Consider the following 25667-nt stretch of genomic DNA (forward strand, 5'->3'; position numbering starts at 1 on the left):
CAATGCCTAAGTTTCATCACTATGCTTTATTAAATATATATTAAGATCTACCAGTCATACACCATATCTACTCTTCAGCATCTCAGATGTCTGCAAAAAAAAAAACACAACAGCATGGTGGCACAGCAAGTGGTGTTCCTGTCTCACAGCCCTGGGTGGTGCGGGAGGACATGGGTTTGATTCCTTGCTCAGCCTGTGTGGCACTTGCATGTTCCCCTTGTGACTGTGTGGTTTCCTTCAGGTGCTCTGGTTTCCTCTCACCCTCTGAAGATTTGCTGGTCAAATTCACCCACTGTGTGTGTGTGTGTGTGTGTGTGAATGAGTGACCCATTGTAAGTAGTGTATCTAGGAATGTAAGTCACCACGGTGAATAAGGTGTGGGCTGATAACACTACACAGAGTTCACTGGAAGTTGCTTTGGAGAAGAGTGCCTTGTAAATGAATAAGGTTACATCTTGTAAATGTCAAAATATCTAAAATGATGGTATTAAATGATATAACATGGAAGGTGAGTAAAGTGAATGTGAGGCCTGAGTTGCTGCAGTGATAAAGCGGACCTTGTGCTGAATAAGAACACTGAAGCGTGAATATGGAGCTGTGTGACAGCAGAGCTCCTGACATCATCCATCCGTCTTCCTTGTGTTTCCTACGTAGTCCCTCTTTTCAAAGTGTACATTTTAAACACAAAGAAAGAAAGAAAGGACAGACAAACAAATTTATCACTCCTTTGGCACTAGCAAAAGACGTGTGAAATAAAAGAACGGGACGAAGTTCAACGGAAAATGCACGCATTTATATTCATAATCTCCTAATCCATGGTTAACTTTGATGAGACGTTCGATTTATGGACGTGAAGCACTTTTCATTTTGGCGAGAGCCAAAATATGAAAACAGTTAATGGCTGATGGCTGCCATGCTTTTGATGTGGCGAAGAACCTGGTTTGGTCACAGCAGCTCTGCCAGCTTTTGTTTCTATTTGTTTTATTCCTGTGGTCCCATGCAAAGCACTGTGGGAAGTTCGCAGTGATTTAATCAGCAGCAAATGTCATTTTTATAAGGATGATGGAAAAAAAAATACTCCCCAAAGCATTGCGGCCGAAGAAGAGGAGGGGTTTAAAGGAGGATTTTTGTCTGTGTTGAGATGCATTACAAATTACTGGCCCCCATTCAGGTAGTTTTTATGTGGCTTTTACTGCCTGCTCATTATTCTTTGATTTTGCGATTACAAATTCGGTCATTCCAGTTAAGGGCAAAAACAGCTCAAGCCTTCGTTGCTGTACCTCTAACCAGAATATACTATATTACACTAACACCATGTTTGTTATTTTTAAGACGTTGCATTTAATCACTGAGAAGAAATGGAAAATGTAATTTAAAGTTACATGTTCATATCTTGGTATGAGTATTAAATTACCGTGGTTTTGTCCCTGTGTATTGCTGCCTCCCTATTTTCTCCTAGTATTTGTAATTATCCTTTTTTTCAGCTGTTTCTGCCAGACAAACACTTTATTTTTACTGTGTCTGAACCGTACAAGTGGTTAAACTTCATATTTTAATAGAGGGCTGATTTAAGTAAACAAAAAAGCACATTGTGAAGGGGAACTTGAGGAAATGTTATATAAAAAGCTGATACTCGGAGCGCTCCAGACCAGCAGTGGGAAAGGAGAGGCCGCAGATGAATGTCCCAAAAATTCAATAAAAATATTAAAACCAAGAGAATTCTCAAGACTGCTGGCACTTAAAAACGCTGAAGAATCAAGGGATAAACCTGAGCCACCGAGGCCAGCAGCCAGTTGAATATACAGATTACACGCGTGCGGCGGTAGGTGGCGTAGTGGTTAGAGTCTCTTCCTGCCACTCAGAAGACTCTTGACTCGCTGATTCCTAGAATGGCGAGGTTGTAATTCCTCCCCTCAGCAGCTACTTGTAAGGTCTTGCCAATATCGAACATGGTCCTGATGTTCCATGTCCTGATGGTGATGGTGGTCCTGGTCGAGATGAAGGTCAGAAGACCCAGGGTCAAATCCCAACTCCCGTTCTGGTGCCCTTAATCAAAGTATTTACCCTCACTTGAAAGAGTAAAAATTTTGCTGCTGTGTCAATGAGCAAATCAGTGTAAGTAGCTTCCTGTACAAACCAAACCCTTACTGGGAGCAGCTGGAAGTGCAGTGATTAGAGCTGCTGCTTTGGATAGGGAGGTTGTAGGTTCAATCCCTGCTTCTGTCTGTAGTACCCTTGAGTCAGGTAATTACCCTGAACTCCTCCAGTAAAATTGCCCAGTTGTATAAATGGGTAAATAATCATAAGTAGATGAACATTGTAAGTCACTTTAGAGAAAAGTCTCAGATAAGCAAGTATTGATTTTATGAGTGGCACAGCAAGTAGTGCTGCTGTCTCACAGCGCCAGAGTGGTGCAAGAGGATGTGCGTTCGGTCCCTGCTCAGTCTGTGTGGAGTTTACGTGTTCTCCCTGTGTCTGTGTGGGTTTCCTCCAGGTGCTCTGGTTTCCTCCCACACTTCAAAGACATGCTGTTCAGGTTCAGGCACAGTGTGTGAGTGACCGACAGTGTTTGTGTGTTCCACTGATGTATGGATGAGTGTACCTAGCAGTGCAAGTCACCGCGGTGAATGAGATGTGTGGGCTGATAACACTACATAGAGTTCATTGCAAGTTGTTTAGAGAAAAGAGTTTGCTGAATAAGTAAATGGAACATTATAACAGGCCCTCGAAGGTGAGGTAACTCAATACGTAATAGTATCAGCTGCAGTGTAGAGCAATAAACTCGCCCCGTGTTTTTGCCGCTTTACCACGGTAAATCTGTAGCTGTACTTTTGTGGAGAGACGAGAGTTAAGCGTCCAATCAGAATCTCGGTACATGGAGCCGAACCGCCAATAAGCTGTGCGAAGTCGGGAGCCAGACAGTCCGATTGGTGGGGCTCCCATTCGCCGTGACCAATCAGATCTGCCATCTCTCTTCCTGTGTTTAAATTAGCCTCGAAAAACTGGCATGGATGATGGACTGGAGAGGACATTATTATGACAGCGTCGCCGCACCGAGTGCCAAGTGTGCGGCACAGGGGATAATTTAGTGAACGGCCGTCTTGAGGAAAAACAAACAGGGGCAGGAATAAAAACAGCGTTGCTTACCTTCCACGGTTCGTTCCCATGCTCGGAAAGTCGTTTCCAGCGACGAGTTGAACTCCTGCCAAGACAAGACAATCGCACGACGTATAACTGTGCGCACACACACACACGCTTCCCTTATCACAGCGCTCGGGTTTTTCTGCAAACCCTTCTGTTTTACTCATTAGTCTGATGCTTCCAAATGCAGCCAACAAATATTTATGGAAAGTTTGCAAATGTCATAAAACAACATCAATAACCAAACTTACACGTGTATGTACGTCTCTATATATGTATGCATATTTATATATAGTTGTATAGAGTCAACTTTATTAGACTTAAAATTCAGCATAATTTATTAATATAATGCAGCAAATGAAGGAAATGCGGCAAAGCCAGAGCGCTGGTCCTGGAACCAATAACCTGGTTTCGCATTCCTCAAACCAGACTATTTAAATCATAACTTGAATTTGACAGCCATGTCTCGAGTAATATATCATTAATACCACAAATGACCCACCGCAAGGAATTTCTTAATTGTTTATTCTACTCACAAACACATATTTGCAGAGCGCAAGAAGGGTTTTTCTCTCCCGCTCTTTCTGGCCCTCGTTGAGCGGCGTGTCGGACCCCTCTGGGCCGTGTCACGTCGAAACCTTGGATAAAAGGCCAGCGTTCCCTTGTGCCACCAAAAACACAAACGCTTTATTGAGGAAACTTATGAAACTGGCGAGCGAAGCTCATCGCGGTGGGCGTGGTCTCCTGCTCATATTGTACCGCGCTGAGACACGGTGCGCTCTGCCACGCTGCCTCTTCCTCGAACAAAAAGAAAAAAACCCAAGTCTCTCATTCTAACGGAAGTGTACCAACGTCCATAATCTCAAGGCTCTGGGCTCGTCGGTGGCCGTCGTGCGACCAGAAAGACATTCCTCGCATCCCCCTGGTCAGAGTCACATGACTGCTCCCGCATGACCTGTGACCCGCAGGCCGGCGGACCGTGGCAACGCTGTAGTACAGTGTGTTTGTGTTTGTTTTCCTACGCATGGCGGCGTATTAATAACCCTGGCGAGTTTCAGCCAACCGTACACACGCTCACACACACACACACACACACACACACACACACACACACACACACACACACAACGGAGAATGTTATGAACTACGCTTCACTTGCTTACGTTACGTGCAGCAGATTGTAATTAGTGGCTTTTCCAGAGCTACTGATGTGAAATACTGTTTCACAGAGTCTGGATCCCCCAAATTATATTTAACATGTGCCATACACTAGGTAAGTATCGTCTGTGTGCTCTGGTTTCCTCCCACACTCCAAAAACATGCTGTTCAGGTAGAGTGATGTGTGAGCGATAGAGAGACAGAGTGTGTTCCACTGATGTATAGATGAGTGACCCATTGTAAGTAGTGTATCCAGCAGTGTAAGTCACCACAGTGAATGAGGTGTGTGGGCTGATAACACTACATAGAGTTCATTGGAAGTCGCTTTGGAGGAAAGTGTCTGTTAAATAAATACACGTAAACGTAAATGTAAGTAGTACTTGCATGTAGGGGAACCGTCCTCACTCGTACTGGAGGATAAAACCAGAAATGATTCCCTTCAATGGAAAGGAGCCAAAAGACTGAAACAAACTCACAAAAATTTTGCCTGCTCTTGTTTTCATATTGAGGTGGATGCTTTTTCAAATTGTGTATTTTTGCAAAATGATGAATATTGTCCTTTTTCGTCACTGGAAAAACAAGTCTACAATATATGCAGACATGTTTCAAACTTTGCACGTTTTTCGTGGAAGATAAAACAGTAATCACAGCAATCACTGCGCTTCTACCCTATAGCCATATTGAAATTCTGCAGCTATTTTTGTAATAATGGATAGAAAGCCATATGCATAATTAAAGTTGCAAAACATGCAATTTTTTACCTCATAGCCAGTTTATAATGGCAAAAAGGAAAATAAACCTTATAAATAATGAATATGATTGTGATTGTTCAGTTTCAAATTTGCATAATTATTGCTTCACTTCCAACCATCCTGTGAAATTGCAGTCTTTGCTCACTGCTTTGCAGTTCCACACCTTGTGGCTTTGGCTCGGTGAAAGAGTAGCCTGTAAGAAGGAAATAAGTGCATAAATAAATAAAAGTAATAAAAATTAGGCCAGTCAACTGGCTCCCAATGCAAACTGATAAATACAGCATATTACAAAAGCACAGTGAACCATAGACCTTGTCCGGGATATTGTGTTACAGCGAAGGTTGCCTTCGGCATCCCTTCCAGACTCGTCGACGTGATGCCGCGTTGGTTAAGGCCAGAACGGGGGTCCACGTGTCCTCGGATGTCACGTTGGACGAAAGAGCAGCGTCGTAATCTCAGCCAGGGAGCTGTGGCCATTGCTCCTCGACCAAACATGCTATTGCTGCCCTGCTTTATTCTCAAACATGTCAGTCAAGTGACTCTTCCAGAAGTTCTGCTGCTTTCCTCTAGCTGGGGACTCCGATACTAACTGTGTACCATGGTACATCACTCCCATCGAAATGCAACAGGTAGCTTAGATGGTAGAGCTGTCGCTTTGCAATTGCAGGACTCAAGTTCAAATCCCACTGCTGCTGTGGGTGCGCCTAGTCGAGGTATTTCCCGGGGGTCGATAGAGTGAACATTTCCTTGCTGAATGATTGGTAAATCAGTGTGCAAGCCTAGCATCGCTAGTTGCTTGTGAGAAAATAAGTTTTGTTGCTGACCTTTCAGGCACACGTGCGTGTCAGTGGAAATGCCCTTAGGACGGGTGTCCATTCCCAGGGTTGCTGTGCTCGCTTCGGGTTCTTTGGACTGAGCGTCCAGGCGCTTCCGGTCCTCTGATAACTCCCATTTTTCAGCGCTATGGCCAGGTGACACGCGGACGTAAAGATGCATCATCTGCGCTTCTACGTCAGTTGCTCCCGAGGGGGAGCTTTTCCATCCATTAAAACCCCTGTGAACGCTTTACAAGCGTTGTTATGTATTTGATAAACTGTTCCTTCAATAATAATATAAGATAATGGATTATTTTGTGTGCCTCCATATTGTTATTTATTGTAGTTAGATGGCACACATAAGTGTCTATCTGTGTGTGCGTGTGTGTGTGTGTGTACTGGAATGTAAGAAATGAAAGAATCGTTCGAACTGCAGTTTGCTGCCTGTCATTGTCGATCATACCCTTACTGTCGGTATAAGCATGTGTGTCGAACTCTCAGCCATTGTGTTTGCTGCATTTCCCGCCTTGTGCTTTAATGGAGAGAAGGTCCACAGGGCCACCCGAGTTGGGGGCGTAGCACCGGTGTGAGCCGGGTGCGGGGCATCGCCGGCACGGCTGTCACACTGTGCCCAGCATGAGTGTGTTACTCTCTTGATGTGCCTGAAGATTTTGCATCGAGTCGTCAGTGTCCCGGTGTGACCTATAGGACTTCCTGCGATGTCGAACCCATCCGTCCGTCCAACGCTCTTCGGGAACAGCTGCCTGCATCAATCAAAGCACGTATCCATTCATCCATTCGTTGCGATCAAATATGGCCACGTGACTCTGATCGCACTGCAATTCCCTGACCTCTCGCCCCCCGACGGCGACGCACCGAGAGCCCCAGGAACTCCGGCGTTCGTACCTGCGCGGCATCCTGAAGTCTCAGATCTGCTCCCATCGTTTAAAGAGGAATGTGACAAAGGGAGACACCCGAGCGATAAATATTTCATATCCCCGCTGACTAATTCATGTTGTGTGCGCCGGGCCCCTCCTGCTCCGTACCTGTCACTCCCCCACCTCCGGAACTCCGATTCACAAAGGAGGGCGACGGCGGCACTTCCACGGAGACGTCTTTATTAAGTTAAACGCCCTTCCAGGGATACCGGGAATGTGTCAGCGGCGGTAATATCGTGATAGATATCTATTAGCGCGCACACCTCTTACACATCATTCCGCGTAACAGCTTTGACAGTCGCAGCTTTTCTCCTTGTCAGCGTCGATTGGCGGAGGAGCGGGGGGATTGCGCCGGAGCGCCGGGGTACCGCGGTACCAATTACTGATGAAGGGAGCGCCGTCTCGTCCGGATGCCTGACGGGATTTATCTGACGGCGGCGGGCGCGCCTAAGCGGCCCCGGAACGGGCCCCGCGTCTCTGGCGAGGGAGCCGTTTCCCCTGATATCGACTGACTTGTCTAATCAATCCGCCTCGTCTGCCAGGCGGCTCCGGGTCCCGCGTCAGCTTTGACTGACGGTGCGTCATGACGGCTCCGACTTCCCCCTTGTCACAGACCCACTGCGACTAGTGCTGTTCTCCCCTCTATTTCTTTCTCGCACTCATCGAGACCGAAATGAAGAAAGGGTGCAGCGTTACATTATGTCATTTTCCACGAACCCGGCGATGAACGTCCTCCATCAACGCACTCGCAGCTGTCTATTCATCTCACCCTTTTCTGCTACGTCACTCACAATGTTTCATTCGCACTCTGATCCACGTTCGTTCGTTTAGCTCGTCATTTTCTCCAAAGCTGCTTGCCATCATTCACAGCGGAGTAATTTCACTACTTCATCAAGGGTGATGCAGCAGGAGATGGGATTCAAACCTGCACCCTTCAGGGCCAAAGGCAACGGGGCTGATCGCTGTGCCACATCTTACATTTACATTGATTTGTTGAGCAGACACTTTCCCCCAAAGCGAGGTGTGGTGGTGTAGCGAGTTTGGCTGGTTCCTGCTCTCTGGTGGGTCTGGGGTTCGAGTTCTTCTTGGGGTGCCTTACAAGAGACTGGCATCTCATCCTGTGTGCGTTCCTTCCCCTCCATCCTTGTGTCCTGTGTTGCTGGGTTAGGCTCCGGTTCACCGAGACCCCCAGCTCCGGAGAAGTGGTTTCAGACTACGTGTGTTTTCTCCAAAGGGACTTCCAATGAACTCTACGTAGTGTTACCAGCCCACACATTATTCACCACAGTGACTTACACTGCTAGATACACTACTTGCTCACCTTGCACTACAGGGAACTTTCTTGCTACCTACATACTTGCTACTTACACTGATTTACCCATTCATACAAAAGGGTACTTTTTACGGTGAGATCAGGCTAAATAGCTTGAAGAAAAGTAATACAGTGTGAATACAAACATATCGTGAGGTTCCCCCCATGGACAAAAGACTGTTGTACAGTCACACACGCACAATGTCTACAATCCTTTGTCCTGATCGGGGTCGCGGCGAACCGGAGCCTAACCTGGCAACACGGGGCGCCAGGCTAAAGGGGGAGGGGACACACTCCGGACGGGGCGCCAGTCCGCCGCAAGGCACCCCAAGCAACACCTCGACCAAACCCGCTCCGCCACCGTGCCCCCGTACAGTCCCTAAGGTGACAAACATTTAAATGATAATTGGTTAAAAAGTAAACCTCTCAGAATTCAGACCAGGGCGACACTCACAGAAGTTCCCTTTAATTCCATACTTCGGACCTGTAACCGCAACCTACCTGCCCCACCTTGTGTGTTCCCTGCTGAGGCTCTGTGCCGCGCTTAAACCGTCTAATATCACAAGGCCACCTGAACAACATGTCAGGGTTTTAAATATTGATGTCAAAGTGTATTCCGCCCGTCTCGACCCAAGTTACGAAGCCACAGCCTCGCTGTGCTACGTGTGAACCTTTGTCAGAGGGGTATGGAGCATCATGAAGTATGTATGCATCGGCACATGCATTTTTAACCCGAGAACACTTGGGGAGAAGGTATCTGTACTAAAATTATACCTTTCAACTCATTATTGTTGCCCACTAAACTTTCCAGATGATGTACCCCAGGCAGCAGAGCACTTCAGTACCCATGTTGCATCTGGAAGCAGGGTTAAAAATAGCCTTATTCAAGCTGCGCTCCCCGGGGAGTTTATTTTAGCTGTATCGCTACAGTACAAAATGTTGCTTCTTCGATATTGTTACTGCATATATAAAAGAGCACTTTTAAATTATAAATTAAATGTACATAAATTTTGTATACATATATGTGTTTTCTTTATAAATGTAACATACAAATATTTATCTAATATAATTTAGATAATAAATTTATAATAAATTGTATAACTTTAGAATTTTGTTACATAAAAAATAATAATGTGTGTATTTGAATTGAATGAATTCAATTGGAAAATGAATTCAATAATAATATGGCAGACACACACACACACACACACACACACACACACAGGGAAAAGAGGAGCTATGGCTTAAATGTATGATCCTGAAAATGACAAGGACTTCAGATGATACTCTGACGCTTCACCTCACTTTTTCATGTTCACTTGACAGTTCCGCACATTCACACACTCCTGCTAATCGTGGACGCGGTTCCTCTGACACGACCCAGACTGAAGTCCAGGTGCCGAATCCAAGATCTCTTTCCCTCTCTTCCTGGCATCTTAGTCAAACGGATTAAACAACATTTCACAAGTGTTTGACGTGGCGTCAAAATCCGGGCTCCCGGAGAACCGTGGCAGCACCGGCTTTGGGTTCACGCCGCTCCCTCCTGCTCGTATCGCTTCTGGCTCCGGCCGACTTCCTGCCAGAAAGTGAAACAGCTCAGGAATGTCATCCTCTCGAAAGAAAATAGAGAGAGTCCAGAAAGGAAGTTCTCGTCCTGTCTCTGGTCCAAGCTGACCCAACACACACACACACACACACTCACACACACACACACACACACACACGCCAGGCTCGCAGCACGGCTGGGACACATCAAACGCTCCGGGAGGGAAAAGGACAGACTTTTCCCACATTAAAAATACATGGATGCTTCAGAAGTCTGTCTAAAAATAGTTCTCACGGTCAGCGCAACCGACATTAAAGCGACGCGAGAAGAACTCTTGTCTTCTCGTGCTCACAAGATGGGCTGGGGGAACGTGGCACTGTGGGAATTCGTGTCCACTTGTCCACTTGTCCACTCAACCCACAAACACCAGCAGCAATGCCGGCGTCGTGAATTAAACACGGTGTGTCTCTTCGTACTGGGTGGTCAGCAGCTTCTCGCTTTAGCTTCCCTCGTGGACCTTCTGTGGACCTTTGCCTTGTTTATAAAGTGACTTTTTCCACTACTTTTGAGCCAACATATTCTTTCAACCAAGATCCCTTGCGGACTCTTTACAGCCGAATGTGTGAGATGTTATTTCTTCAAATCCTTACTTGACCTCATCATGGTCTGTTTGTAATTGCCATTCATGGGCTTGAAGAAGCAGATCCATGGAACTAGACTCAGCTTGTGAGCTGTAATTGTTCTCGAACCTCTGCAGCCATCTTCCTCGTTGGGGGAGGGGGTTTCCACAGTTCTATGCTCTAAGCACTGCTTGTCTATTCTTGTCCTCCCTCTAGTTTTTTGGAAGCCCTCTAGTTGAGATGCCTTAAGGGTCCAAGATGTTGGGTTTCCAAGACCTTCTACGTGACCTTCTGCAAAATCCATACTTAGAGGTTCCATTTCATAATCCCCATGATCCTCTGACAAAAGGCTGGTGAAGGAAGGCCGAAGAAGCACTCATGATCTGTTCTCTTCGCACTCATCACTCAAGGGTCCCACTGGGGATGCTGGTTCCTTGGAATCCCCGGTTCTTCCCCGGTACAACAAGACACTTCACTTTGTTGACTCCGGTGAGACATCTTACTTTTACTTACCACGATACTGCTGTCTCTGTGTGAATTGTTGACTCCTGGTGGGAGGAAGGTCCCGGAGTTCTACTTTGGTGGAATGTTTTTGGAAGAAGTGGGACCTGTGTGCCAGAATGGTCCGTTAATGTTCACCTGAGCCGTTTCCGCAATGAGAAACGCTGTTAGAAAGGCGCAGTCCACACACAAACAATTATGGCAAAACAAGATGACGAGGCCAGGTCACCCCCCACCCCGAAGAGAGATTTAGATGGAATATCCGTCCTTGTCAGCAGTTTGATAAATGGTCATTTGTGTGACCGAGGTCCTTCGGTAGCAATTTGCTCCAATGGGCTTTGATGGACATACAGTGCGCTGCGTCTCCAGTTAAAGAGCCGTGAGTGTATTTCAGACAGGATGTGTAAATACTTCTGTCACAGTTCCTGGACTCAATGGCTCATTAATCATTATTAGACCGGAGAGCTGAAGAATATTTGCTGCGGCTGCAGTGTCCTTTCGCCTCATGTTTTTAACCCTTTCTGGGGCAAAAATGAACCAACACAGGGATGAGCGCATACAACTTCTGTTTACACTTCATACTCCGGTAAAGACATTTAAAATGCTCCATGTGCGGGGGCAGCCGATGACGTTGTAGTTAGAGTCATTTTCCGCGATGAATAAGGTGTGTGGTCTCATAACACTACATAGAGTTCATCGGAAGTCACTTTGGAGAAAAGCCTCTGTGAAAAAAATACATGTTAAAAAAACCCTCATAATTCTGACATCAGAAGAATATGCAACGTTGCTCAAGCTCTTCTTCACTGACGTGGTGTAAAGGTGGGAGAAACGTCTAAATCTCTGGGTGCTCAACTGGTGTGTGGAACATGAAGTTTGGTTCAGGTGATGCCTGACAGCACCTGTGGAAGAAACTCTTTTTACACAGCTTTGTGGCTCCGGTAGGAGCTGGGTCACATCTCGAACAGATGTACTGTTTCAGGGGCAGTACAGGGACAGAACAGACATCTTCTTTAAGACTTTACCCGCCTCCCGGGTTCGAATCCCTGTCATATTCCAATGCGATGTGGAATAGTAAGGAACGGGAGCCAGTCCATGTTCACCAGCGTTGGTGAGACCACTGGGGTTTATAGACACTGAGATACACTGAATAACTTTTCTTAGATATACGTATTTAATAACCTTTCACCGCCCCACCCCCCAGAGTGGCTTTTGTGCATCCTGGGTGAGACCTAACAACCGGGTGACTGGTTGTGACGAAAAAGGAGTAAAAGTGAACTGGCTTCAAGGTGAAACGGCTTCACATGATTCAATGATCATATTTGTCTTACATGAGTTTAAAATAGAGGCGACTCTTGTGCAATTTTAATTTGTAGAATCCGCTGGCAGGAATAATTGCGAAACCACGGACCTTTCATCCAGTTTCTCAAGAAAGAAGTACAGATGTTTCCCGAAACAACCCTCCCCCACCCGAAAAGGTAGGAATGTGTTTCAGCAGCCGAGGATATGCAGAATTTCTGTGGATAATACAACTGCGCCATAATCCGACAGGATTTGTCTCCTTCCTCGTCACGGCTGGTTTCGGCGCTAAAGATGGGCCTCCGCCTCCCTGGAGATGAGCCAATCAGAGATGGAACGGACAGAGCGGTCGCCAGCCATGGGTCCACCTTCCCAGGTAGGCGTCCAATCCGAGGAGAGCAGGGAAGGCAACCCTGGAATTAAGCTGTAAAAATCTGAGCCAGCTGACAGGTGGGCTTGTAAAAAAGGCTCATTTAAACAGGCAGGTGGGTTCCTGGATAGAAACCGTTGCAAACACGTGGGAACGGCTTTGATTCGCTCGACAATAAGTCACGCCGCCGCGTTCCGAGCAGCTTCAGAATTTATTTAATGCGACAACTTAAAAAAATGTTTTACACGTATTTCCATACACCTCCCAGGCGCCGCGGCGAGCGGCACACAAATGACACGTTGAATAAATCTGTGCTGATTACCTAAAGATGAGAATGCTTCATCCTCCTATTAAAAGAGAGGCGTGTACAGAATCAGATTTACATATTTCATTTTGAGGATGTTAACAAAGAGCTCAAACCCGACCTGCGCTGCCTGCAGAGCAACGGAACAAGATAATGCCGACTTCATCTCCTCTCCGCATTGTGGCTCTTCGCTTCACGAGCTGCGTAACAAACGTGATGGTGGAGATGAGGAAGGTGGGTTCCTCAGGCCTGAGCGTCACTCGCCGCGGTGTCACACGTCCTCCAGCCATAGGGCCTCCGCCTTCAGGGTTGTCCCCATCTGGACTTCTCAGCAGGATGGTCAGCGAGGTGGGGATGACCCTTAGCTGGTTGCGTAGTGCTTAGAGCTACTGCCTTGGGGTCCAAAGGTTGTGGGTTCGATCTCAGCTCTGGCTGTAGTACCCTTGAGCAAGGTACTCACCCTAAAATTGCTCCAGTAAAATTACCCAACTGAGCAAATAATCATAACCTTAATACTGTAAGTCACTTTGGAGAAAAGCATGAGCTAAACAAATAAATGTAAGTGATGGAAACGGTAATGGACCGCAGTAAAAGCAATGCAGAGGCCTTTCCTCCACATGACCTCTCCGAGTCCCCCGGTTCGCAGGCCGCCTTGGACCGCGAGCTCTATCGTCGCACCGCTTCAATCAGATGGATTTATGGCTCGCGATGTCACACGTCGTCCCGGCAGGCGCTATTCCGCAACGCCGCCTTTCCCCCCGAATGTACCAACCTGCTAATAATTTAATTTTCTGGTTGAATATTTCCAAATTAAATTAATCCGGCAAAACGTGTTAAGAGATTCCACCTTACACCTCTGCTATGAAGGGCACTTTTTCTGCGTGGAGCTGATTGTTAAATCCGGTGACAGACTCGACAGCCTGTTAGGAAAGCAGAGTCGATTACCGGAGTCGCCGTGCCCCGTAAAGGTTATTCACTCTCGTCTCGAACGTAAGTGACGCGTCGATGTCGAGCGCCGAGCATTGAGGTAAAACCGGCAAGGCATCCGTGATTTAAACCTGGCCGCGCTTTACCGTGTTTTGCCGTTCGCGTATCTGGCTGCTCGCGTGCCGAAGACTCCCTCGAGGAAACACCGCGCCGTTCTTTGCGTCCCTTCAACCCAGCTGGCCCTTTTAACCTTCGAGTGGGAATTACAGTTTTTCAGCCTGAAAAGGAGCTTCTCGTCTTGTGTAAATCGGACTGGGATTCAGCCCCAGACACGTGGACACGTGAGATGCAAATCCCCGCGACCAAGTGACATGGCTTTAAATGAAAGGATGGTCTTTCGAACACCCTCTGTGACTGTCCTGTGCGGCAGGAAGCCTCGACATCATGTTAGTGGAACCTGAAAACCTCAGCAGCTGCATTGGGTCACAACAACCCAGAAAAAGAAACAGCACACCCTCACACACACACACACACACACACACACACACACACACACACGTGCACGCAGAAAATACATCCACACACATGAAACTACAGCAAAAGATTGCAGCTCCCAAAGGTGTGATCAAGTACCATTGTCCAAGAGGTCCACTATCCAGAAGGAGTCCAGAATTTGTATGATTCCTCATCCAGATCACACGTTAATTTATTCCGGGAGAAGAAAATTTATCTCTTGGGGTCGTCCATCTTCGGTTTTTACCGAGGGACCTTCAGGTATGGACCACAGCGACATACACTTCTTTGTCACATAAAAAAGAGCAATAAGCCTGTGTTCCTTCTCTCCGTCAGAAAGGAAAATAAAAAATAAAATAACTTGGGGTGTGGTTTAACTTTAACAAACGCAAGCTTTTTGTTGCTCCCAGCAACAAAAAAAGAGCTGCCAGCGTGGGCTTCTCGCTGAAGGACCTTTGGGAAGAGAATCGAATGTCGTGGCGTTTCGGTTCAGCGCAGCGAACATGCGCCTGCTTTGCGTTTCTAAAACTTTCACGTGAGAAAGCGGCCGAGGCGCCCAAGTTCACTGGTGTACGAGCGAGTTTTGCGCTCGCCTTGGGAGAACATCCTTTCCTCATTAAGCGCCAGTGGAATATCCTTGATTTTGGGTATTTTTAGCGTCGCTCTTATGCTCCCAGTGAATTATGGGCGTCCTTCACCCTCTCGCTGCTTCGCTCTCTATCTGCGCAAAGCATCCTCAGGCTTACAGGAAGACGGTGGTGCGACACTCTGGGGTGGTGCGGCCCGCTCGGGGTGAACGAGGGTGGGTGTGCGGGATGGGGGGCACGTGAGACAGTTGCCTGCTGAATCAGCGGTGCAGGCAGGCCGGGGTTCGGGTTGGGGTGTGACCTCAGCGGCCCGTCTTCGCACTTCTATCCGTGATGCATCTCGGCACCGAAGGCGGCACGTAGCCCCCCGCCCCGAGTCTTCGCCCCCAAACGCACAGCGCTAACTGAACATAACCTTCAAAGTAGTGTGAGCACGGTGGATCAGCGGGAAGCGCTGCTTCATCGCAACTCCTGCGCAGGGGCTTTGAACGAGGGTTCGAACGTGGCTCCGTACGTGTGGCAACATGGCTCCGGTTTCCTGCCAAAGGCAACATTTCAGGTGGACCGTAAATGTGTGTGTTATGTTCCTGTGGCGTGTGAATGACTGAAGTTTAGCCCAGTGTATCCGACACTGTAAGTCACCTTGAAAAGGTTTTCCTCTAAATCCCAGTTAATAATCATTCTTCGGAGAAAAGCGCCTGTTAAAGGAACAAATGTAAATGAAGAACTCAAGCGTGGAGTTCCCAGCCGCTCCTGAGAAATTCCCGAAAGTCTCGCAGCCTCAGACACGGTGCTCCGTGCCTAATGGGCTCAGTGACACACACGCGGTTTGTGTGCCGGAGCCCCCCCCCCAGTGAACCTTTGCGGCATACAAGTGGTTCCAGGCCTTGAGACAGAGCTCAAAACCCAGCCAAAGATGACACAAGGTATTTCGTGAAAATTACCCTGTTCCAGCTATAAACGTTACCCTTCAGTGTAAGTAGCTGAACACCGTGAGTCGCTTTGGACAAAAGTGTTGGATGGGAAATAGTCAATGATAATAACGATAATAAACGAGTTGTTTCTAGAAGTCTCCAGGAGTGCCGTTAGTGCGCGCGCACACCATAACGCGAAACACACATCAAGGAAACGACTGCGCTTTCCTGCGTCACGGCGTGTCGCGGACGCCAGGGAACGTCGACGCTGCTGATTATGGCGTTCCAGATGAGCACACTTCACGAAAACAAGAGTTACAGACACCCTTCCAGCTGTGGTCACGCTCCCATGAAAAGGGGAACGGCGGCGGCCTTCCTGCCCGCGGTTGCTGCGGAGTCGCCTCGTGTTCCCCGGAGAGCGAACACCGCAGCGCCCACCCGAACCCGCGCCGATAGGTGGCGGCAGCCCGTGTTCGTCATGCGCGAGCGGTCCACCTGGGAATTGACGGGGCACACGTTTCCCTAAACGTGACGGTTAAGTAATATTCCTCCGGCAGCCCGAGGGGCGGCCCCGGGGCCGAGGCGTCGTGGCGCCGTCTCAGAAACTCCGCTGCGGTTCAGCGTTCTCCAAGCACATGGCATTAATTTCTGGCCGCAGAGATGCGGCGCGAGACGGGCTCCTTTCCCGGGGTGGGGGAGCCGCGCGACGCAGCTCGCAATTAGGGTGGGTGGATCTCCTGGAGGACAACGCCAAGATCCGTGTAGCCCTGCCGAGGATCAAAAATGGCCGTGTCAAGGGAAGAGCCACGATGGTAATCATGCGAACAATTTACGGCAGGAAGAGGCCCCCGCGCTGCCCGGATCTGTAGGCCCGCTAGTTAGAAACAGACAACAACAAACCCGAGAGCTGTCATTGCGGTGAGAGAGGTAATTAAAATGCGCAGAACGAGTGACGCGATTCGCCGAGCTGTCGTCACCGCCTGCGAATGCGCTCGGGCAACTCGCGCCCCTCCTCCTGGGTCATCTTTGGACTCGCCGTGGCCAAAACTGTCCCGCGTGTGAACTGTGGAGGTGTCATTACTTTGTCACAGCGCTTCGGTTCCGTGGAAATGTATCCGCACAACTGATAGTCAAAATATGGGCATTCAAATGCTGCTATCGGATATCATTTGCAAAGTGGAACCTCATTTGTAACGGAAAGCTTTCGCTGATGCCGTTTTCCCTTTGTTTCACATCATCATGTTTCTTCTATGTTGTTATCGAATACTTTTGTCCCAGATAGCTTCCCACGTCAGTTTTGTATACACTGTTTTATCCACTTAAACAGCTGGGTAATTTTAGCTGTACCGTTTCAGGGTTAGTATCTTGATCAGGGGTACCACAGCAGGAGGTGGGATTCAAACCCAATACCATCCCAATTGAAAGCAATAGCTCTAACCATAATATCAGATCCATACTTGTTACCTTTACATTTACATGTATTTATTTAGCAGACACTTTCTTCTAAAGCAACTTCCAATGAACTCTGTGTAGTGTTACTATGAGCCCACACACCTTATTCACCGCGGTGACTTACACTGCTAGATACACTACTTACACTGGGTCGCTCATCCATACACCAGTGGAACACACACTCTCTCTCTGTCACTCACACACTAGGGGTGAACCATACTTTTATTCAGCTCTTCATACTAGAAAAAAAAAAAAATAGCAATAAAACGGAATGAATTTAAAATCCTATGAGCTCATCTATCCACAGAACAAAAGGATGAACAAAGTGAGGGGACAGGCTTGCTTGGACTTAACCTCTAGGCCTTTTTTTAAATATACAGACAAATAAACAAAGAAAGAGTGATGAACCTGCATTCGAACTAACAGCACATGAGAAAGCGCACCTGTGCGAAGGGAGAAGACGAGCGGCACTGGGTGCGAGCCCCTGCGGCGAGGGGCGCTCCCACTCGTTCCACTGGACCACTGGAATCCTGTGCTTTTAGTAGAACTCAGTGAAACGGCAGTTTTGACAGCTGCTTGTTCTTGTTTATTCCTTTTGTTCCGCGCTCGTTGCCGATGGTGTCCGTGTGGGAAGATTTAAGGACAAACGCTGTCTTGGAAGACTGGCTCCCCTCGCCCACCCCCTTATAATCAGATCCCCTCGGAAATTCCTGATTGACTGCTCCCCGCTCATTTCGGAAAACAGCAATAAATTCACGCTGACGCCTTCGCCTGGTCCACGCTGACACCGTAAACAAGTACTGTACAAACAAGGTGTGATGAATGGAAATTAAACTGCCTCTTTTTTTGCATTACATGAACAAATCAGTGGCTTTTCTTTACTGTTCATGGTTTCTTCTTTTTATTATTATTATTATTACTTAATTTTTCTCCTTTCATAGTCCAGTCAGACCCAAGGAGGTCTTATCAGTACTAGAGCTTTATGAGTATTTAACCATTTATAAAGCAGATTAATTTTCAGAGTAAGTACCTTGATTAAGGGTACTGTGGGTGGGGAAGGGCTCAAACTCGTGATCTTCATATTTCAAAGGCATGGCTCTGACTACTTCCTCTTCGAAAAAATATTTGGGTTCCAGATATTTCTGCTGGTTCGGGTCACAATGACCCAGTTCGGCTAAATCAGGGGCACCGTGTGTGATATCATGGCAATAACTTTGAATACGACACAGGAAACCTTTAAAAGCAACAAAACAGAAACTGTCTTCCAGTGTAAAACTTACTGGAATGTAATAGAGGGCTCAGTGCTGGTGGCAAGGAGAGACTGAAGAAACCAATGGATAATAATAATAATAATAATAATAATAATAATAATTTCTTTGTGTATTTATTTCAATATGAAGAAATAAATAATTAAAACAATTATTCTTATTATTGTTATTATTTTTATTATTGCTGCACATGAAATGAGGTAGTACTGGTGGCTCTATATGACCTGCTCATAGATTTTGTCGTTTGCTTGTTTCTCTCTAACATCGATTTGGGGGGGCAGAAATAATGTACACTGTAAAAAAAGGGAAAAAAACAGTTGCTGGATTAATCAGAGAGATGTTTGCTCCACGTACAGAAAATATCCCAGCAAAGCACTAGTTGCCTAATGTATAAACTGTGTAATCTGGTGAAAAGCAGCATACATCTTCCTGGCGTTTAATCAAATGTGTGAATCTCTGCACATTTTTCATCTGGAAAACACACTTGTTTCTTTTTTCCCTTTTCTTTCCTTTATTCTTTGTTCTGACTTTGTGCGAAAATGCTATTAAAATGCATTCATTGCTTTCTGCCTTGCTTCTCTCTCTCTGTCGATGTAGATATATATTTACAGGGACACATAATTTATTTCTACTTTGGTTTATATACTTGTGAACAAAACTTATAATAATCGTTTACATACTTTTGTGCTTTATTTCCCAAAAGCATGTACTTTAATAAACATTGTGACATTTATTATGACAATTGTTAATAGCTGTCGTTATTCTTTTACTTTTCGCACTGTATTCAGCAAAGACACTTTAATGGGATTACACGTCCAGTATTCTTATCCGTTCTCCTGAAGGAAATGCAGTGAATGTAGAGATTAATATGCTGTATGATCATATATGTAATTTAATTGAGCTGATCTAATTCATCATCAGAAAAACTGTTACGTTAACATGAGAAATGTGGTATTTTCCGGGCCCGGTTTCACCATCATTCTTTATGTGAGGTAAAACTCCGCAGCAATCTTTAGTGATACTGTAATCTGCTTTTTATTAAGAAACGTGTACGAAGGTCATTAATTGTAAAGAGGAGGAATGTATCTGCAACATGTGTCTCTTTAAGATTCATTTTCTCTACATTTTCCTGCATAATCCTAATAAATCATAGAGACCCTTTGTCCAGCAGCACTTGCTCGTGGAGGTTTTTTTTTTTTTTTTTTGGCATATATAAATAGTCATGAAATAATAAAAATGAAGTTATCTAACATTTCTTGTCGGAGACAGTTTACAGGTTTGTACACCGATTTACTTGTTTACAAAGCTGGGTAATTTTTACTGTGTCGGTTCAGGGTCTGCAGCAGTAACAAGGGACTGGAACCTTCAAGCACCAGCCAATGACTTTAAGCACTACGCCCCCTGCTGCTGATACCTGAGAAACAACAGGCTGCTCTTGAGACATTTTTACCTTTACCCAGTACTATCAAACCCCACCCTTTATATTTCAGTGTTTGATGTCGTTGCACATCAAGTGACAGATAATCACTTACATTTGCATTTATTTTATATATTTCATATATTTATGTAGCAGACAGGGGGGTGCGCTGGCGCAGTGGGTTGGACCAGGTCCTGCTCTCCGGTGGGTCTGGGGTTCAAGTCCTGCTTGGGGTGCCTTGTGATGGACTGGCGTCCCGCCCTAGGTGTGTCCTCTCCCCCTCCAGCCTTACGCCCTGTGTTGCCAGGTTAGGCTCTGGCTCCCTGCGACCTGTATGGGATGAGCAGTTCAGACTGTGTGTGTGTGTGTGTGTTTAGCAGGCGCTTTTCTCCAAAGCGACTTCCAACGAACTCTATATAGCGTTATCAGCCCACACCTTACTCAGCATGGTGAATCAGCGCCTCACACTCTATGGGGGAACCTAAACAGCATGAGGAAACCAGAGCACCCACAGGAAACCCACGCAAAGAACATGCAAACTCCACACAAACCGAGCGGGAATCAAACCCAAATCCTCTCACACCACCCAGGTGCTGTGAGACAGCAGCGCTACTCACTGTGCCACCCCACCCCACAGACAAAAAACATAAATGAATGAATGTTTGTTTCCCAGCATTATTTTATTTTTCGGACTCTTTTCATTTTCTCCCTGCGCTGCCTGTCGGAAGAAAGATCAGTACGAATTTTTCGTTGTTGTTTACTTATTCCTCCACCCCGACAGCGGTGGCCCCGCACCGCACCGCACCGCACCGCACCCCCACAAAGGGCTCCTTCGTTTGCCGACGGATGAAAGACGAGCGAACTCCTCTGAAGCGAGCCACAACGCCGGAGCCCGGCGCTGCAAACAGAGGTGCAGGCGAAAGGCGGCAAACGAGGCCCGTCTCACACGACAGCTTCGCTTTCCCTCTCGCTGTTTTCAGTAAACAGCAAATTATTGCTCCCCATTACACCCGCGCAACTTCCCAAACTCCTCTGACTGTCTCAAATCATTTGGCATTTAAGGCCCCTTTAATTTTTTTTCCCCCCTCTCACTTAATTTGATCCTCTTTCCTAAGATGTGACTGTTTATTAAAGACACATTTGAATGACACTTGAGCGTCTCTGTTAATATATTTAGCTCTGAGGTCATATTTTTGCACATTCAAAGAGCCGAATCATCAAACTATTCATCCGGTAATGGGAGGGTGGAGGAAAAATTGCGATTTTTCGACTCGATAAAAGGCATCGGTCTCTGTGGTGTTAAGAGCTCTATTTCCAGCGACCGCGGCGGATTGGACCGCGGCGGCTGCGTCTCCAGCTCCCGACACCTTATTTTATCGAGTCGCACGTGTGTCGCTTCAGCGCTTTCGCTTTCACGAAAGTAGGGAGTTCATCCGGTGAAAATGTTGCCGCTGTTTCGCACACAGATGTCGGTGGAAACGGCCCGGATCTCCGGCCTCTTTAATGGGACGCGGCCGCCTGTCCGATTATGTTCCATTTGTGATTAATAACGAAATTATTCGTTTTGCGCTTTTTTAAACATTAGCCTCAGCCATTTGAGGAAGAGCCATTTGTCCGTTTTTGGTCCGAAGATGCCGACATTGTTGCCACATGCAAATGCAGAAGGGGAAATGTACGCAGACTGAGAAAATGTGAATTTTTCTCTTTTCCTTTCTTTGATTTTTTTTTTTTTTTAGGGGGGCGCGGTGGCGTAGTGGGTTGGACCACAGTCCTGCTCTCCGGTGGGTCTGAGGTTCAAGTCTCGCTTGGGGTGCCTTGCGATGGACTGGTGTCCTGTCCTGGGTGTGTCCCTTCCCCCTCTGGCCTTACGCCCTGTGTTACCGGGTTAGGCTCCGTGACCCCATATGGGACAAGCGGTTCTGAAAATGTGTGTGTGTGTGTGTGTGTGTGATTTTTTTTATTGTTATTAATAACCTTTATTTCTCTGTCCATTTTGTCCAAAGCAGTGCGAGGTTTGCGCACTGAGCTACTTACACCGATTTACCCATTTATTCAGCTCAGGGTAAACACCTTGATCAATGGCACTACATCAGGAGTTGGGATTCGAACCCCGGTCCTCTTGATTGCTTTGCTCTGTCACTCCTTTCCTAAGTTGGAAAAAGCACGACGGACACGGTAAACCCTCGGTTCGAGAAACTTCACGCGCACAAATACCGAAGCAGCGAAGGGAAGGCCGCCTCATCCTCCTCCTACTCCTCCTCCTTCTCCAACCCGCCCGGACGTCCTCCTCTCCCACGTCGGGCCGCTCCTCCGTGGCGATGCGAGTGACTCCACGGGGGGCCGGGGCGTTTTTGCGGCTGTATGCAAGAACCGCAGGAGCGGCGCGGAGCCCCTGGTGCGGATCGGGGCCGGACCGAGGTGGGAGAAGGCCCGGTGCCCCCGCAGGGCTCCGCCAGCCAGGACACGGCTGAAGTAGCGCAGGGTTTGTTAACAAGACAGCGCTCAGCTTGAGACTCCTCAGGAAACGCACACACATGTCCGGGGGGGTGGGGGCGGCGAGGAGGAGGAGCACTAACTCAACTAAGCTCTTTATTTCAGAGCCGAACCCTTCATGTGCTGTTATTGGGGTGCCTGACAGCCGAAGTCAAAGGCAGCTCCCAGGGGAAGCATGTGAGGCCTGAAGAAGAAATCAGGTACCGAGGTGTGTGTGTGTGTGTGTGTGTGTGCAACGTGAAGGAAGCTGTCAGGTTCAGCACTTCCCTCACCGGAAGCCCAGTTAAATATCCAGTAAGGTAAACAGCAGAATTCATAAGCGTCATACACAGCATCAGGTCTCGCGTTTGAATCAGCACCCATGCTGTAGTTCCCTTCATTAAGCTATTTACCCTGAATTGATACAGTAAAAATTGCCCTGCTGTATAAATAAGGGAATCAAGTTAAATCTGATTATGAAGCAACTGTTGGTCACTCTGGGCAGAAGAGCCTTATCAATAAACAAATAGATCATAATAAAGTGCGATTGCCGTGTCCCGTCAGATAGACTCCGGACAGACTCTGGACCCCCGCGGCCCTGCATGGGACAAGCGTTTATTGATTATGCGTGGACAGATGGATAGACGGACGGACAACGTCCATTGCAAATTGTCCAATGGATAATGACGGAAAGAGTCTCGTTGTCTCCATGGTAACCCACATGCAGTGATCTGCAACAGCTGCCAGTGTTGAGCTCAGTCATTATGAACATCACAGTGAGAGTTTCTCAAGTTACTAATTTCGGCATATCATTTTAATATGCCGCCTTACCTCATTGTGCTCGCTCTCTTTGTTGACAGCAACAGGGTAAATCATTGTTTACCTGTTGTACCGGTTTAATTTACACAGGAGACTCTGTCGCACCCCAGCAGCTCATAAGTCTGCATGCGTGAGCTCCTCCCGTCCTGCTCCGCGCAGCGAGCGTGGAGCCCACATACAGTGGGCACTGTAGCGGAAATCAAATAACGCCGCACAGCAGATATTTGTTTTCACACAATTTCCTCTTGGGAGCCTTGAAGAACTTTTCAGGACTTCGCTCTAATCAGATTTCCTTCGCGAAAGTCACGAAAAAGAGAGAGCCTTAAGATCACGTGCCCGTCGTGGACTCGTACGGAGCGCATCTCTGATGTGTGTGTCCGGTATGGATGTATACGCGGGACATTTCCCTGCGCGAGCTCTGTCTGACACACATCCTGGCACACACACTCACGCACACCGGCACCACGCGAACATCTCCAAGACGCACTGTGAGAGGAAGCCTCTGCTGTACCCAGAGGTGCTGGGGAACACTCCCACAGCTATTTAGGAAAAGATGATAAATCTCATCCCTCTCTCTCTCTCCCTCTCTCCCGCTCTCTCTCTACGCAAATGAATTGCGGGTTTTAATGACATAATGACATTATAATAATAAGAGCTATGAAAGCATGCGGAAGAGGCCAGCCCCGTGCGCTGGGATTTGGGGAGTGCGACCAAGGGGGATGGTTAGAAGGGGAAGAAACACTGAAGAAGAGGAACTATTATAGGAAGAGCCCCCCCCCCCGACACCCCACCCCCCCCTCCATACAGACAGGCTGACGCCAGATGGCTTCTTCTAATAAATATTCAACCTTAACTCTGTTCCCATGTAGCTCTTTTCTTTTTTTGTCTGCCTTGCGCAGCGGCCAGAGCAGCACACCCACACAGCTGTGGGTCGGCGCAGTGATTTCGGCGCAGCGAACAATGGAGGGAGCGGGACGGCCGGGATCTCGACACGGGGCTCGACCCCACTGCATGAGGAAGACGGCGGAGGGGAGGCGGAGAAGAAGACGCGGCTGCGCTGTGATGGCAGGGAAACCTTTATTAGGGAATGTTGTTGTCAAACGGCCTCGTCGCGTCCCTTGGCTTCCCGTGCATTTCGGCCCGAAATATCGTTGCCCAAGTGACCCCTTCGATGTCAGCGGTACCAGGCGAGGACAGACAGATTTCCTATGATTTTTCATTTTTATTTTTAAATTTAATAGATTAACTGTGCAGCACCGGGTCACAACAGCATAAAAAGAGAAACGGGGCGCAGATCATGCAAATTTGTCCACATGCACGAAACAAGGGCAAGGGGTTACCGCATTTCCAGGGTAAGATGACAGACAGCTGTCTAAAAGGAACCGAAAAGGTGTCGATCCATTCCGAAACTGGCCTGAGTTATCGTGAGGAACAAATGTCAATTTTTTCCAGCGAAACTGAACACTTTGCTGACCCACATATTAGATTCATGTCGATCCCCAGGAGTACAACAGTGTAACAGAAATACACTAGGAATACAGTAAAATATACTTAGTTGCCCAGTAAGAATAGCTCAGACCTTACCACCCGGGTTCACAACTGCACTCCTCACGCAGCGCCCCGCCCCACCCGGAGCAATGCCAGGCGCCCCAGGCCCGCCGTCCCCCCCATTGGTCCCCTGATCCTGCAGGAGCGGGTGATAGACCCGGGGGGGAATCGCATGCTGCTTCTGACTGACCAGAAAGGGATTTTCTGAGGTCCTGTGCAATTGAAGGAATAATACACTCTTTTTAAATCTTTTTTTACATCTCCCCACCCCCGCCCCTTTTCCCAGAACACGCTTCACTACTGAATTAATGGTTTTTATCATGCAGCTGTCAAAGAATACCCAACACTGAGCCCTGTGTCTGTGTACCAGGGTTCAAATGGTCTCAGGAGGAACAACTGGCATTCCACAGCTCCTCCTGTTCTTCTGAAGGAGCTACTATTTCCCAACTAACTTGCTTCACTTGCCTCTAGTGGTAATTTGAAATTCCGTGGTGTAAAAATTCTGAGCGGTTCAATGTTATTGGCTCCTGTGGTGAACTCTGACCTCTGATTGGCTACCTTCACTCCCCCTAAAGTTCATTTCAGTATAAGGTAACAGGTGTCACACTTTTTCTTACAGATGTCACCTTGAAACCTGAGGGTGCTCAGTTTGAATCCTCAACCATCCTTGGTACCCTTTATCATGGTGCTTTCCCTAAGGCGAAACAGTAAACATTACCCTCCTGTATAAATTGGTAAATCAGTGTAAATAGCTGTGTTCATTCCTGTCATTATAAGTTGCGAAAGATGTCGTATGAATGATTATTAATAACAATGTTCGCACTCTGTGTCTTTATGATCGTAAACATTTACACTGTAAGCAAGACATGCAATTGTGATGTTATTTCAGGGGCAGTTCATGTAGCTTCACTATCCACCTGTTTCCAGCTAAATCGCCTTACTTCTGTTTGTTTTCTCATGTAATCACTATAATAACCATAGAGATGAGAGCCGAGAG

General features: G+C 47.2%; 2 long non-coding RNA genes across 2 annotated transcripts; one reads left to right on the top strand and one right to left on the bottom strand.

The window, feature by feature from the left end:
* Positions 1-1567: 1567 nt before the first annotated feature.
* LOC108929357 (uncharacterized) lies at positions 1568-3745 on the bottom strand. The gene is made up of 3 exons (XR_001965746.1): positions 3678-3745; positions 3148-3202; positions 1568-1988 (listed from the first exon to the last, which is right to left on the bottom strand). It is a non-coding gene; the product is annotated as an uncharacterized LOC108929357 (long non-coding RNA).
* An 8573-nt stretch (positions 3746-12318) lies between these two features.
* Positions 12319-24784, top strand: LOC108928013 (uncharacterized). The gene is made up of 3 exons (XR_001965643.2): positions 12319-12455; positions 22430-22524; positions 24022-24784. It is a non-coding gene; the product is annotated as an uncharacterized LOC108928013 (long non-coding RNA).
* The last annotated feature ends 883 nt before the right edge of the window (positions 24785-25667 follow it).

This window comes from Scleropages formosus, chromosome 12 (assembly GCF_900964775.1).
Source record: "Scleropages formosus chromosome 12, fSclFor1.1, whole genome shotgun sequence".
Classification (NCBI taxonomy): Eukaryota; Metazoa; Chordata; class Actinopteri; order Osteoglossiformes; family Osteoglossidae; genus Scleropages; species Scleropages formosus.